Below are 14,538 nucleotides of genomic sequence, written 5' to 3'. Positions count from 1 at the left end.
GAGCACCTTGATGAAGGCCCTCGACGCGGATAGATGTCCTGAGAGAGACATCGAAGAACGGGAAGGACAAAGGATTGCGACGATCGCCCTGACGCTCTCGACGCGGATAGATACCTTGAGAGAGGCATCGCAGGAACGAGAAGTGTGGAGGCATGGGAAAGCAAGTCGCGAAACACGAGACGACGTAAGACGCGCGGCGAGATAAACTTTAGTTTCTTAAGTTAATTTACTCGCGATTTTCCTAAATACTTTGGTGTGAATTTATTTAAAATGCTTCTATTTCTTTATTTCAAGGGGGAAAGAGTAGTTGGTTGCGACGAGCACCTTGATGAAGGCCCTCGACGCGGATAGATGTCCTGAGAGAGACATCGAAGAACGGGAAGGACAAAGGATTGCGACGATCGCCCTGACGCTCTCGACGCGGATAGATACCTTGAGAGAGGCATCGCAGGAACGAAAAGTGTGGAGGCATGGGAAAGCAAGTCGCGAAACACGAGACGACGTAAGACGCGCGGCGAGATAAACTTTAGTTTCTTAAGTTAATTTACTCGCGATTTTCCTAATACTTTGGTGTGAATTTATTTAAAATGCTTCTATTTCTTTATTTCAAGTGGGAAAGAGTAGTTGGTTGCGACGAGCACCTTGATGAAGGCCCTCGACGCGGATAGATGTCCTGAGAGAGACATCGAAGAACGGGAAGGACAAAGGATTGCGACGATCGCCCTGACGCTCTCGACGCGGATAGATACCTTGAGAGAGGCATCGCAGGAACGAAAAGTGTGGAGGCATGGGAAAGCAAGTCGCGAAACACGAGACGACGTAAGACGCGCGGCGAGATAAACTTTAGTTTCTTAAGTTAATTTACTCGCGATTTTCCTAAATACTTTGGTGTGAATTTATTTAAAATGCTTCTATTTCTTTATTTCAAGTGGGAAAGAGTAGTTGGTTGCGACGAGCACCTTGATGAAGGCCCTCGACGCGGATAGATGTCCTGAGAGAGACATCGAAGAACGGGAAGGACAAAGGATTGCGACGATCGCCCTGACGCTCTCGACGCGGATAGATACCTTGAGAGAGGCATCGCAGGAACGAGAAGTGTGGAGGCATGGAAAGCAAGTCGCGAAACACGAGACGACGTAAGACGCGCGGCGAGATAAACTTTAGTTTCTTAAGTTAATTTACTCGCGATTTTCCTAAATACTTTGGTGTGAATTATTTAAAATGCTTCTATTTCTTTATTTCAAGGGGGAAAGAGTAGTTGGTTGCGACGAGCACCTTGATGAAGGCCCTCGACGCGGATAGATGTCCTGAGAGAGACATCGAAGAACGGGAAGGACAAAGGATTGCGACGATCGCCCTGACGCTCTCGACGCGGATAGATACCTTGAGAGAGGCATCGCAGGAACGAAAAGTGTGGAGGCATGGGAAAGCAAGTCGCGAAACACGAGACGACGTAAGACGCGCGGCGAGATAAACTTTAGTTTCTTAAGTTAATTTACTCGCGATTTTCCTAAATACTTTGGTGTGAATTTATTTAAAATGCTTCTATTTCTTTATTTCAAGGGGGAAAGAGTAGTTGGTTGCGACGAGCACCTTGATGAAGGCCCTCGACGCGGATAGATGTCCTGAGAGAGACATCGAAGAACGGGAAGGACAAAGGATTGCGACGATCGCCCTGACGCTCTCGACGCGGATAGATACCTTGAGAGAGGCATCGCAGGAACGAAAAGTGTGGAGGCATGGGAAAGCAAGTCGCGAAACACGAGACGACGTAAGACGCGCGGCGAGATAAACTTTAGTTTCTTAAGTTAATTTACTCGCGATTTTCCTAAATACTTTGGTGTGAATTTATTTAAAATGCTTCTATTTCTTTATTTCAAGGGGGAAAGAGTAGTTGGTTGCGACGAGCACCTTGATGAAGGCCCTCGACGCGGATAGATGTCCTGAGAGAGACATCGAAGAACGGGAAGGACAAAGGATTGCGACGATCGCCCTGACGCTCTCGACGCGGATAGATACCTTGAGAGAGGCATCGCAGGAACGAGAAGTGTGGAGGCATGGGAAAGCAAGTCGCGAAACACGAGACGACGTAAGACGCGCGGCGAGATAAACTTTAGTTTCTTAAGTTAATTTACTCGCGATTTTCCTAAATACTTTGGTGTGAATTTATTTAAAATGCTTCTATTCTTTATTTCAAGGGGGAAAGAGTAGTTGGTTGCGACGAGCACCTTGATGAAGGCCCTCGACGCGGATAGATGTCCTGAGAGAGACATCGAAGAACGGGAAGGACAAAGGATTGCGACGATCGCCCTGACGCTCTCGACGCGGATAGATACCTTGAGAGAGGCATCGCAGGAACGAAAAGTGTGGAGGCATGGGAAAGCAAGTCGCGAAACACGAGACGACGTAAGACGCGCGGCGAGATAAACTTTAGTTTCTTAAGTTAATTTACTCGCGATTTCCTAAATACTTTGGTGTGAATTTATTTAAAATGCTTCTATTTCTTTATTTCAAGGGGGAAAGAGTAGTTGGTTGCGACGAGCACCTTGATGAAGGCCCTCGACGCGGATAGATGTCCTGAGAGAGACATCGAAGAACGGGAAGGACAAAGGATTGCGACGATCGCCCTGACGCTCTCGACGCGGATAGATACCTTGAGAGAGGCATCGCAGGAACGAGAAGTGTGGAGGCATGGGAAAGCAAGTCGCGAAACACGAGACGACGTAAGACGCGCGGCGAGATAAACTTTAGTTTCTTAAGTTAATTTACTCGCGATTTTCCTAAATACTTTGGTGTGATTTATTTAAAATGCTTCTATTTCTTTATTTCAAGGGGGAAAGAGTAGTTGGTTGCGACGAGCACCTTGATGAAGGCCCTCGACGCGGATAGATGTCCTGAGAGAGACATCGAAGAACGGGAAGGACAAGGATTGCGACGATCGCCCTGACGCTCTCGACGCGGATAGATACCTTGAGAGAGGCATCGCAGGAACGAAAAGTGTGGAGGCATGGGAAAGCAAGTCGCGAAACACGAGACGACGTAAGACGCGCGGCGAGATAAAACTTTAGTTTCTTAAGTTAATTTACTCGCGATTTTCCTAAATACTTTGGTGTGAATTTATTTAAAATGCTTCTATTTCTTTATTTCAAGTGGGAAAGAGTAGTTGGTTGCGACGAGCACCTTGATGAAGGCCCTCGACGCGGATAGATGTCCTGAGAGAGACATCGAAGAACGGGAAGGACAAAGGATTGCGACGATCGCCCTGACGCTCTCGACGCGGATAGATACCTTGAGAGAGGCATCGCAGGAACGAGAAGTGTGGAGGCATGGGAAAGCAAGTCGCGAAACACGAGACGACGTAAGAACGCGCGGCGAGATAAACTTAGTTTCTTAGTTAATTTACTCGCGATTTTCCTAAATACTTTGGTGGTGAATTTATTTAAAATGCTTCTATTTCTTTATTTCAAGGGGGAAAGAGTAGTTGGTTGCGACGAGCACCTTGATGAAGGCCCCTCGACGCGGATAGATGTCCTGAGAGAGACATCGAAGAACGGGAAGGACAAAGGATTGCGACGATCGCCCTGACGCTCTCGACGCGGATAGATACCTTGAGAGAGGCATCGCAGGAACGAGAAGTGTGGAGGCATGGGAAAGCAAGTCGCGAAACACGAGACGACGTAAGACGCGCGGCGAGATAAACTTTAGTTTCTTAAGTTAATTTACTCGCGATTTTCCTAAATACTTTGGTGTGAATTTATTTAAAATGCTTCTATTTCTTTATTTCAAGGGGGAAAGAGTAGTTGGTTGCGACGAGCACCTTGATGAAGGCCCTCGACGCGGATAGATGTCCTGAGAGAGACATCGAAGAACGGGAAGGACAAAGGATTGCGACGATCGCCCTGACGCTCTCGACGCGGATAGATACCTTGAGAGAGGCATCGCAGGAACGAAAAGTGTGGAGGCATGGGAAAGCAAGTCGCGAAACACGAGACGACGTAAGACGCGCGGCGAGATAAACTTTAGTTTCTTAAGTTAATTTACTCGCGATTTTCCTAAATACTTTGGTGTGAATTTATTTAAAATGCTTCTATTTCTTTATTTCAAGTGGGAAAGAGTAGTTGGTTGCGACGAGCACCTTGATGAAGGCCCTCGACGCGGATAGATGTCCTGAGAGAGACATCGAAGAACGGGAAGGACAAAGGATTGCGACGATCGCCCTGACGCTCTCGACGCGGATAGATACCTTGAGAGAGGCATCGCAGGAACGAGAAGTGTGGAGGCATGGGAAAGCAAGTCGCGAAACACGAGACGACGTAAGACGCGCGGCGAGATAAACTTTAGTTTCTTAAGTTAATTTACTCGCGATTTTCCTAAATACTTTGGTGTGAATTTATTTAAAATGCTTCTATTTCTTTATTTCAAGGGGGAAAGAGTAGTTGGTTGCGACGAGCACCTTGATGAAGGCCCTCGACGCGGATAGATGTCCTGAGAGAGACATCGAAGAACGGGAAGGACAAAGGATTGCGACGATCGCCCTGACGCTCTCGACGCGGATAGATACCTTGAGAGAGGCATCGCAGGAACGAAAAGTGTGGAGGCATGGGAAAGCAAGTCGCGAAACACGAGACGACGTAAGACGCGCGGCGAGATAAACTTTAGTTTCTTAAGTTAATTTACTCGCGATTTTCCTAAATACTTTGGTGTGAATTTATTTAAAATGCTTCTATTTCTTTATTTCAAGGGGGAAAGAGTAGTTGGTTGCGACGAGCACCTTGATGAAGGCCCTCGACGCGGATAGATGTCCTGAGAGAGACATCGAAGAACGGGAAGGACAAAGGATTGCGACGATCGCCCTGACGCTCTCGACGCGGATAGATACCTTGAGAGAGGCCATCGCAGGAACGAGAAGTGTGGAGGCATGGAAAGCAAGTCGCGAAACACGAGACGACGTAAGACGCGCGGCGAGATAAACTTTAGTTTCTTAAGTTAATTTACTCGCGATTTCCTAAATACTTTGGTGTGAATTTATTTAAAATGCTTCTATTTCTTTATTTCAAGGGGGAAAGAGTAGTTGGTTGCGACGAGCACCTGATGAAGGCCCTCGACGCGGATAGATGTCCTGAGAGAGACATCGAAGAACGGGAAGGACAAAGGATTGCGACGATCGCCCTGACGCTCTCGACGCGGATAGATACCTTGAGAGAGGCATCGCAGGAACGAGAAGTGTGGAGGCATGGGAAAGCAAGTCGCGAAACACGAGACGACGTAAGACGCGCGGCGAGATAAACTTTAGTTTCTTAAGTTAATTTACTCGCGATTTTCCTAAATACTTTGGTGTGAATTTATTTAAAATGCTTCTATTTCTTTATTTCAAGGGGAAAGAGTAGTTGGTTGCGACCGAGCACCTTGATGAAGGCCCTCGACGCGGATAGATGTCCTGAGAGAGACATCGAAGAACGGGAAGGACAAAGGATTGCGACGATCGCCCTGACGCTCTCGACGCGGATAGATACCTTGAGAAGAGGCATCGCAGGAACGAAAAGTGTGGAGGCATGGGAAAGCAAGTCGCGCAAACACGAGGACGACGTAAGACGCGCGGCGAGATAAACTTTAGTTTCTTAAGTTAATTTACTCGCGATTTTCCTAAATACTTTGGTGTGAATTTATTTAAAATGCTTCTATTTCTTTATTTCAAGGGGGAAAGAGTAGTTGGTTGCGACGAGCACCTTGATGAAGGCCCTCGACGCGGATAGATGTCCTGAGAGAGACATCGAAGAACGGGAAGGACAAAGGATTGCGACGATCGCCCTGACGCTCTCGACGCGGATAGATGCCCAAAGACAGGCATCGTGGAAAGGAGGACGTGTGGAGATATGGAAAATCACGAGACGACGTAAGGCGCGCGGCGAAATAGGTTTTCGTTTCGACGACCGCCAGAGACAGGCTATCGACGCGGATAGATGCCCAAGACAGGCATCGGGAACGGGAAGGATAACAGGATTGCGAGCGATCCGCCCAGAGACAGGCTCTCGACGCGGATAGATGCCCAAAGACAGGCATCGTGGAAAGGAAGACGTGTGGAGGTATGGAAACTCATGAGACGGACGTAAGGCGCGCGGCGAAATAGGTTTTCGTTTCGACGACCGCCCAGAGACAGGCTATCGACGCGGATAGATGCCTAGAGAGATTGGCATCGGGAACGGGAAGGATAACAGGATTGCGACGATCCGCCCAGAGACAGGCTCTTGACGCGGATAGATGCCCAAAGACAGGCATCGTGGAAAGGAGACGTGTGGAGGTATGGAAAATCACGAGACGACGTAAGGCGCGCGGCGAAATAGGTTTTCGTTTCGACGACCGCCCAGAGACAGGCCTATCGACGCGGATAGATGCCCAAAGACAGGCATCGAGAACGGGAAGGATAACCGGATTGCGACGATCCGCCCAGAGACAGGCTCTCGACGCGGATAGATGCCCAAAGACAGGCATCGTGGAAAGGAGACGTGTGGAGGTATGGAAAATCATGAGACGACGTAAGGCGCGCGGCGAAATAGGTTTCGTTTCGACGACCGCCCAGAGACAGGCTATCGACGCGGATAGATGCCTAGAGAGATTGGCATCGGGAACGGGAAGGATAACAGGATTGCGACGATCCGCCCAGAGACAGGCTCTCGACGCGGATAGATGCCCAAAGACAGGCATCGTGGAAAGGAGACGTGTGGAGGTATGGAAAATCACGAGACGACGTAAGGCGCGCGGCGAAATAGGTTTTCGTTTCGACGACCGCCCAGAGGACAGGCTATCGACGCGGATAGATGCCCAAAGACAGGCATCGAGAACGGGAAGGATAACAGGATTGCGACGATCCGCCCAGAGACAGGCTCTCGACGCGGATAGATGCCCAAAGACAGGCATCGTGGAAAGGAGACGTGTGGAGGTATGGAAAATCACGAGACGACGTAAGGCGCGCAGCGAAATTAGCTTTAATTTCTTAAGTTTATTTTTACTTATTCACGATTTTCCAAAATATTTATTTTATTGTCCGTTTATTACTAACGTTTCTATCTTTATTTTTAGATGAAGCGGCTGAGGGAGACGAACGGTATTACTCAATCGAGTTGTATCATTGGAATATGAGAAAAGCCCTTTTAATCCATTTACTTAAACGGCACTCCCGAAGCAAACGCACGACGCGACGAACCGGCTACGATTCGTTTTCAATTAAATCGGTCGGCACTCCCGAAGCAAACGTGCGACGCGACGAACAATTTTACGATCGACGAAGGCAATGGGTACAGTTAGCTTCCCCCACAGGCATTCAAGCATGGCCAAACCGGAAGTGGATTATATCTTAAGGGTTTCTTCTATTAGTAGATGGCGTTACTGATGTGACAAATACATTAAAAATTTATATCAGTGATATGTAGCATTATATTAGTGTACGTACAGGTTGTGGCTCTTGTACATACACTAATATAATGCTACATATCATTGATATAAATTTTTATTTGTCACATCAATAACGCCATCTACTAATAAGAAGGAACCCTTAAGATATAAATCCATTTCCGTTGTGGCCCCTGCATTCAAGCCTTCGGGGTACTAAGCCCTCCCACCACGACAAGGTCGTACCCGTGGGAAGGAAGATTTCTTCTGAACCTCTATGCAAACTTTAATTCGCTTAGAAAAGAAAAAAAACGAATGCCGATCATATATCAGGCTATCACTGTGAAGCAAAGGGATATGGATACTCGAGCAAGTTTTTTTACCAAAATATTTGACGTGTAATATGCATAAGTATTATAGGCATGGCCATAGATATTATGGATAATTAAAAATGATCAGCGATTAATCGAGGATGTCTCTGCCTTTTCAATCTTTCATCTTACAATCATGATTGATTATTCGTCTGTTATTTAAATTTCCTCTTTAGCCTCTTCCTGGTTGCAAGAGACATTTCGTTTTATCGAACTTAATGCAAACTTAAAATTCCTTAACTTTATATACACATTCTTTTTGCTGTATCATTAAAATAAGTAGCACGATTAAATGTATATTGTAATGTACGTCAATTACGGAAAGGCTGAATACAATTGCAAAGTTTGTTTCACCTTTTAAATGTTGTCACTTTGCAACCGCAAGTGCTGCGATTGAGATTTCTCGGTCCCTTGTTAGTTGGTAGCAGCAACTGTCATTTCGTAATCATTATTCTACATGCATGAAAAAGGTGCGATCACGTACTCAATGCCAATGTAATTAATCGCTTTATTGCAACTGATTTCTTCCGTTCGATACTTTAATTTTGGATAATAGAAGGTTTGATTATCTATATACCACTTCTACAATTTCGGTTGTATACTTTGTCTTGCGATACTAACTGAATGCACAAACTAAAATATCTACCACTATCTTTGTCTACAGGTTATTTACAATTTGTAATAATGTATAATAATTTATAACGTATATATTTTATATATTAATTATAGCATCTTATTTTTAAAGCATCTATTTTAAGTATTTTTTGTATTCAATAAATATATACAGATTAAAATTAAACAATGTAAATTCACGTACCTTTGTAAGATCAGTTGCTGTGCACTCGATAAAAATATTTTTTGTATTAAGTGTGATCTTTGAATGACTTCCATTAATGATAGGAGACAAAGATAAAACAACTCCATTACCATATATAATAGGATAAACAGGACTGACTTTTATGATTAGTAAATACTGTTTAAGTGCGCATGTATCTGCAAACGTAGTTAGACATGAACATGTATTAATCATTTTCTACATGTAGGATTATTTTCATTAATTAGAATCTCAATGTATGGCTGTAAGAGCAACGAACTCGTAAATGACAGATTGTAAATTTAATTTTATACACAGATTTTAATTTGCATGAGACAAATCTTTGGTCTTCCAGAATGGAGATTTAAAAAAGGGACCGTTTGATTACATATTGCAATTACTTACAGAATTTACAAACATAATGAGAAAAAGAGCGAGAAACTTAATGCATATAACTGCATAATTTCTTCTCTTGTATACATTTTATCTTGATTAAGTGGTTTGAACCGTATTTTTTATGGTATCTAGCATCATATAGAAATGGACCTTTAATTGTATTCAAATCGTGAGTGCCAATAGAGATCAGACTACATTTTCTTCATATATTTTGATGCAACTTATCTTGAAGATTAGTAAAACTATTAGAATCGTGTCATGTCACATCTCCAAACAAGTTATAATAATAATTGTTTTCAGATATGGTTTAAATCGATATAATAAATGCTATAATTATGAAATACAGAGTTCATTATTCGTTTAATTGATAATAAAATGTAGCTTGTGTTAACTGTGATATTAAAATGTGATTGATAATAACAATGTTGAGGAAGACTACTAGATTAATATTTACCATTACTTAAAAAAATATTAATATGTTATTAAAAATTAATACGTAAATACATATATTAATATATAAATTATACATAATATATTTAGAATATTATTATTTTAATAAATAAAGAAGTAATCAATATTAGTAGAAGAATAGACTGATGCGGATAATGCTAATAGCATTCTTTTCAAATGCACTTTATTATATATATAAATATATATACATACACACACACACACACATATATATATACTGACGGTTTTCTGGCATTCTATTATCTGGCGATTTTCTAGCGGTATTTTAAATCGAATTTAGCGGATTATTTTTTCAGGAGTTGGCAACACTGACAACGAGTGTGAAAGAGACAGAGAGAAAGAGAGAAGAGCCACTGTCGGCACTGTCAAGCCAAAGGGAGACCTGGGAGACAACCAGCGAGGTAACGGCAGAGAAAAACAGAAAGGTAGCCAGAAGGTTTGAGAGAAAGATAGAGAAAGAGAGAAAGAGAGAGAGAGAGAGAGGAGAAGTGAGAGCAGAAACCAGAAAGGCGGAAAGAAAAGAAGACTCGCGGAGTACGCGTCCGTCACGCACCAATGTTCGCCTCGGCTGGCCGGAACGAGCGCGCTGTCGTTTCCCAGGGAGAAAATGAGAGCGACGTCCTCATGCACGGTAAGCCAATTGACGGTACGGTCGTCTCATCTAATTAGTCAAGTCGGTTACAACCGGGTTAGTCTAGTTAGTCCAGATCAGTCTAGACCCCTCTCCCTCTCATTGTCTCGTTGCTCGTCGCGTTTGACAGCTACACACAATAGGACCGGGCTCTGGTCTAGTCTAGTCTAGTCTAGTCTAGTCTAGTCTAGTCTATTGTAGTCTATCGATTTCTTTCTCCGTGGTATTGACCGCGCGACTCGTGCCCTTCGCCCCCAGAAGAAGAGGCCTCGCGGCGATCCCGTCGCGCCCCGTCCGCGCGACCGAAATCGCTGCGGGCTTCGCGGACATTTTCTCTAGGTTATGTTTGTCCCACGACGTCGGCTCTGTTGTTTGGCGTTCACCGTGTCCCCGTTCTTCCTCCCTCCCTGCCTGCCTCGTGTCAGCTGCATCATCACTCGTAGATAGATAACGTCATGTTAGAAAAAAAAACTGTTCTTTCTCTATCTTAACTTCTTTTAATCGTCACCCAGTTCAACTTGGGCCTGTGTGCGCGATATAGATTTACTTTAATCTCGGTTAAATTTACTCTTCACTTCACCTTTTTCTAATTCAGAATTCTTTAGGAGAAGATAAAGAGAAAGTTATAAACCAAGATCGAAGTTAATTTACAGTGATAGAAATGGACACAAAACCTACTTGCACAGCAATGTGGATTAATGTTGGTTTTACTTACTTTTTATCTTTTTCTAGAAGAAAGTAGAAAGAAAATTAAATTGAAATTAAAGTTAATCCATATTGGTGTAAATGTGTCTTAGTTTAAGGGACAAGCTATGCTATGTGATTGTTATTGCTCTGACGTTTCCTTATTTCCCCCCCATCGTGAAACTACAGGAGGCGGAACCCCAACGCAACGCTTGAGAGGGCAGGAAATGTACGGCGCTGAGAGGGAGGAGGTGTCGGAAAGTTGGCAGCACACATATGACCTGAGCAGTACTATGATTCCTAATGCGAGTACGGCAATGGATGATGAGGAGCACTTCTCTGCAAGCTTATTCTGTACAAGGAGATCAAGGACTCCAGGTAGGACTTTTTTCCTCTGATCTACAGGGAATACGTTCTATTTGACGCTTGCAACGCTCTCAGAATCATTTCACATTCTTGTTTGTCAAATATCAATATCTGAGTCGTTATTAACACACAAGCAAAATTTTATTCTTAAATTTTTATTTAAGTTTTAATAAAAATTTTATATTTTAAGTTTATAAATTATTTGATAATGTAACAGAGATGTTGAAAAATAATTTCTAATTTTAACAGATTTTTTGAAAGTGAAAAACTAGACTAGACTAACTTTACTAGACAAAAAACTTAACTGAGAATTGACATTTGATAAACAGGATAAACAATGAAACAATTCAAGAGGTCAAGGTGAAGCGTGCCCTTAATGATTCAGGTCCCAAATGATTCACTGATTATATTTTTGTTTCACAGAGTGAGAATATGGGACATCATCATCCTGGTGCCGAATCTTCTGTTTCTTCTATTCATTGCAATGCGATTCAACAGAGCGAGGCTTAAACTACGTGCAACGAGTAGCCCAATATTTTTAGCGTTTTACGGTCTGGTCATTTGTAATGTAGCTATATCGGTAGTGCGATGCGTCGTGTCGATGACAGTGAACGCGGCAGCTTCAGTTGGCGGTAAGGCCGACAAGGTCCTGTGGGTCACAGTGAGATTTTTTCTACTGTCCACCGAGATGAGCGTAGTCATATTTGGTCTAGCGTTTGGTGAGTTAATGTAACATACATACACACAGAAAATTATTAATTCTACTGCTAAGGAAAGCGATTACTCTATTTACTTTCCTTCTTTTAAATAACTTTAACAAAGAATATTTTTTTAACAATAGTTTTAAAATATATTTGCTTTAAATTCAAATTTTAGAAAATTCATTAAAACCATGCATTAGAAGAAGAATCTATACTCTTTTAAAGAATCTTACAAAATTTTATCATGGAAAAGTCAAAATATATAATAATACAATCTAATAATATAACAAATTGAATTTTGTTTTAACTTAAGATTTTTAATTAAAATATTAAATTATTAGGATTTAAGATATATTTTGAATAAATTTGATGCTTATGATAATTTTGTAAATATCTATGTGTATAAACTTATAAAATATTTGAAATAAGTATGGTTATTTAATCAAGTATGTATTTTTCTGTATAAAATTCATGAAAAAAGAAAGATGGACTTCCGGGCAACCACACATATCTAAAAGATGTCTTTTAGATACGCTTGTTGTCTGGAGAATATTTATTAACGCGTGAATCTTGCTTTCTCAGGTCATTTGGACAGCCGCTCCAGTATTCGCAGAGTATTGCTCGCTACGCGTCTTTCATAGCACTGGCGTTACGATCACGCAAGGAACTCTGGAGCTAGTTCTACCGGACGATACATTTCATATTCCCAGTCGCGACTTTTACGTGTTCGGCCACGGCGGCATGATGTTCTGGTTTTGTAGCAGCCTCGTCGTTTCACAACGGTAACGTTTACACGCTGTGCATTGGAAGAAAAATTCTTCCTCTTAATGTTGATTAAATTGCGTTTATTCTACGATTTTTTGAGTCCAAGTACTTCTGTATTTAAGTTAAATATGTTTTAGTAATACAACCTTGATGAAAAATATTAGGCACTTTTCTATTATTTTCTATTGGTTATCGGCATTATTACACATAAGTTTAAAGGATTTTTAAAAACAAAGAATAATTATCTAAACGGAAATAAAAAAGATTTCCAGGTAAATGAAAAAATAGGTGCCTAACATTTTTTATCAAGATTGTTTATATTTAACTTAAATATCATAATCATAGTAATTTTTAAAGTATTTATCTATTTAAAATTTTTATATCTATTTAAATAATTGCTAATTATAAAATCTTATGAAATATTATTTAATCTATCATTTTTAATAAAAACTGTACTAAATTTGAACTAGCATTGGGCAAGAATTTATTCAGTAGGATTAGCTTAATTAAAAAAAAAAAAAAAAACCAAAAACTAAGAAAATATACTAGGCATTAGTTAACTTTTACCAGAAAAAAATTTTAATTTCTTATCATTGAGTATATCGATATCGCTTTAGATATATCTCTTCATATTAATACTGCCATGGACACGGTTGCGGGACCGCCTAGCACTCCCAGTAAGTACTCGTTATTAGGAAATTACAGTGCAACCGTCCGCCGATTATAAGTTTTACATAATGATACACTTTCTCTGTTATAGCACGGAAAAGCTTTTACGTTTACGCCGATAATAGTACGACATTGGACCTAGTGCAATCTATTGGCGCGGGCTTTCTAAACTACACACAAAATCCGGTTGGGATTGTGCATCGTAGACTTCACCGCAGGCAGTTATTTAACTCTTTTTACCCCCTTGGTTTACATACATTCCTGTCAGAATTCTTCGGTAAGTTATCGCAATTAGCGACATACAATTTAAACAAAATTGAATGATTTAATTTCATAAAAACAAAAAATTCAATTTTATAAATGTCTAAATTGTGGTATCAAATCGTTCTTTATTAACAGTATTATGGACAATTTTGTTTCATAAGAAGAAATTCAAACAAGAAATATGAATAATGTGTTATTCTACAAAATGAAATTAATCAATCAAACAAACTTTAAATAATATTACTTTAATAATATACTAAATATTTATTCTTCAACTTATTATTATTAATAAACTAGCTATGCCCTGCCACGCGTGCTGTGGCTCTCTATTATGCTACGTTTTTTTCAATTTTCTTTGCTTTCGTTGTTTAACTTTCAAGAGCCTTGCTTTACTGTGCTCTTTTTATTTTATTTTTGAATAAGTATTTATCTATCTTTAATAAATCTAATATTCATTATTCACATACTTCTATTTTTTTTTTCTAAAACTGCCATGGATTTAGAAATTCATTCAAAGACTGTTTTTAATAAGTTCCTTTTTTTCAATAAAATAACAGCTATCTTTATTTTTCTTATTACCTTAATTTAAACACAATAGAAACATTCTTCGCCTCTCCCGGTTTCTCTCCCGTCCTCTCTCTCCCGTCTCTCCTGGTCTCTTCCCGTCTCTCCCGGTCTCTCCCCGTCTCTCCCGGTCTCACCCGTTTCTCCCGGTCTCTATCCGTCTCTCCCGGTCTCTACCCGTCTCTCCCGGTCTCTCCCCGTCTCTCCTCGTCTCTCCCGGTCTCTCCCCGTCTCCCCGTCCCGTTCTCCTCCCCGTCCCTCACGGTCTCATCCTGCGGTCTCTCCCCGTCTCTCCCCTCCCTCTCTCCCGTCTTCCCGGAGAAATCAGTCCCCTTCTCTCCCGGTCTTTCCCCTCTCCAATGTGTCAAATTCATAATGTAATGAAAACTATTTTTTTACACTTAATTATAGCATCATTTTTGAACCCGTTCTTTCCATAATCACCACATAATAACA

General features: G+C 41.4%; 1 pseudogene; it reads left to right on the top strand.

Moving 5' to 3' along the window:
* Positions 1-10,649: 10,649 nt before the first annotated feature.
* LOC118648281 lies at positions 10,650-13,531 on the top strand (annotated as a pseudogene).
* Positions 13,532-14,538: the final 1,007 nt, after the last annotated feature.

Source organism: Monomorium pharaonis, unplaced genomic scaffold (genome assembly GCF_013373865.1).
Source record: "Monomorium pharaonis isolate MP-MQ-018 unplaced genomic scaffold, ASM1337386v2 scaffold_352, whole genome shotgun sequence".
In the NCBI taxonomy this organism is placed as follows: Eukaryota; Metazoa; Arthropoda; class Insecta; order Hymenoptera; family Formicidae; genus Monomorium; species Monomorium pharaonis.
The sequence above is the reverse complement of the archived record's forward strand: the minus strand, read 5'-3'. Positions and strand labels throughout refer to the sequence as shown.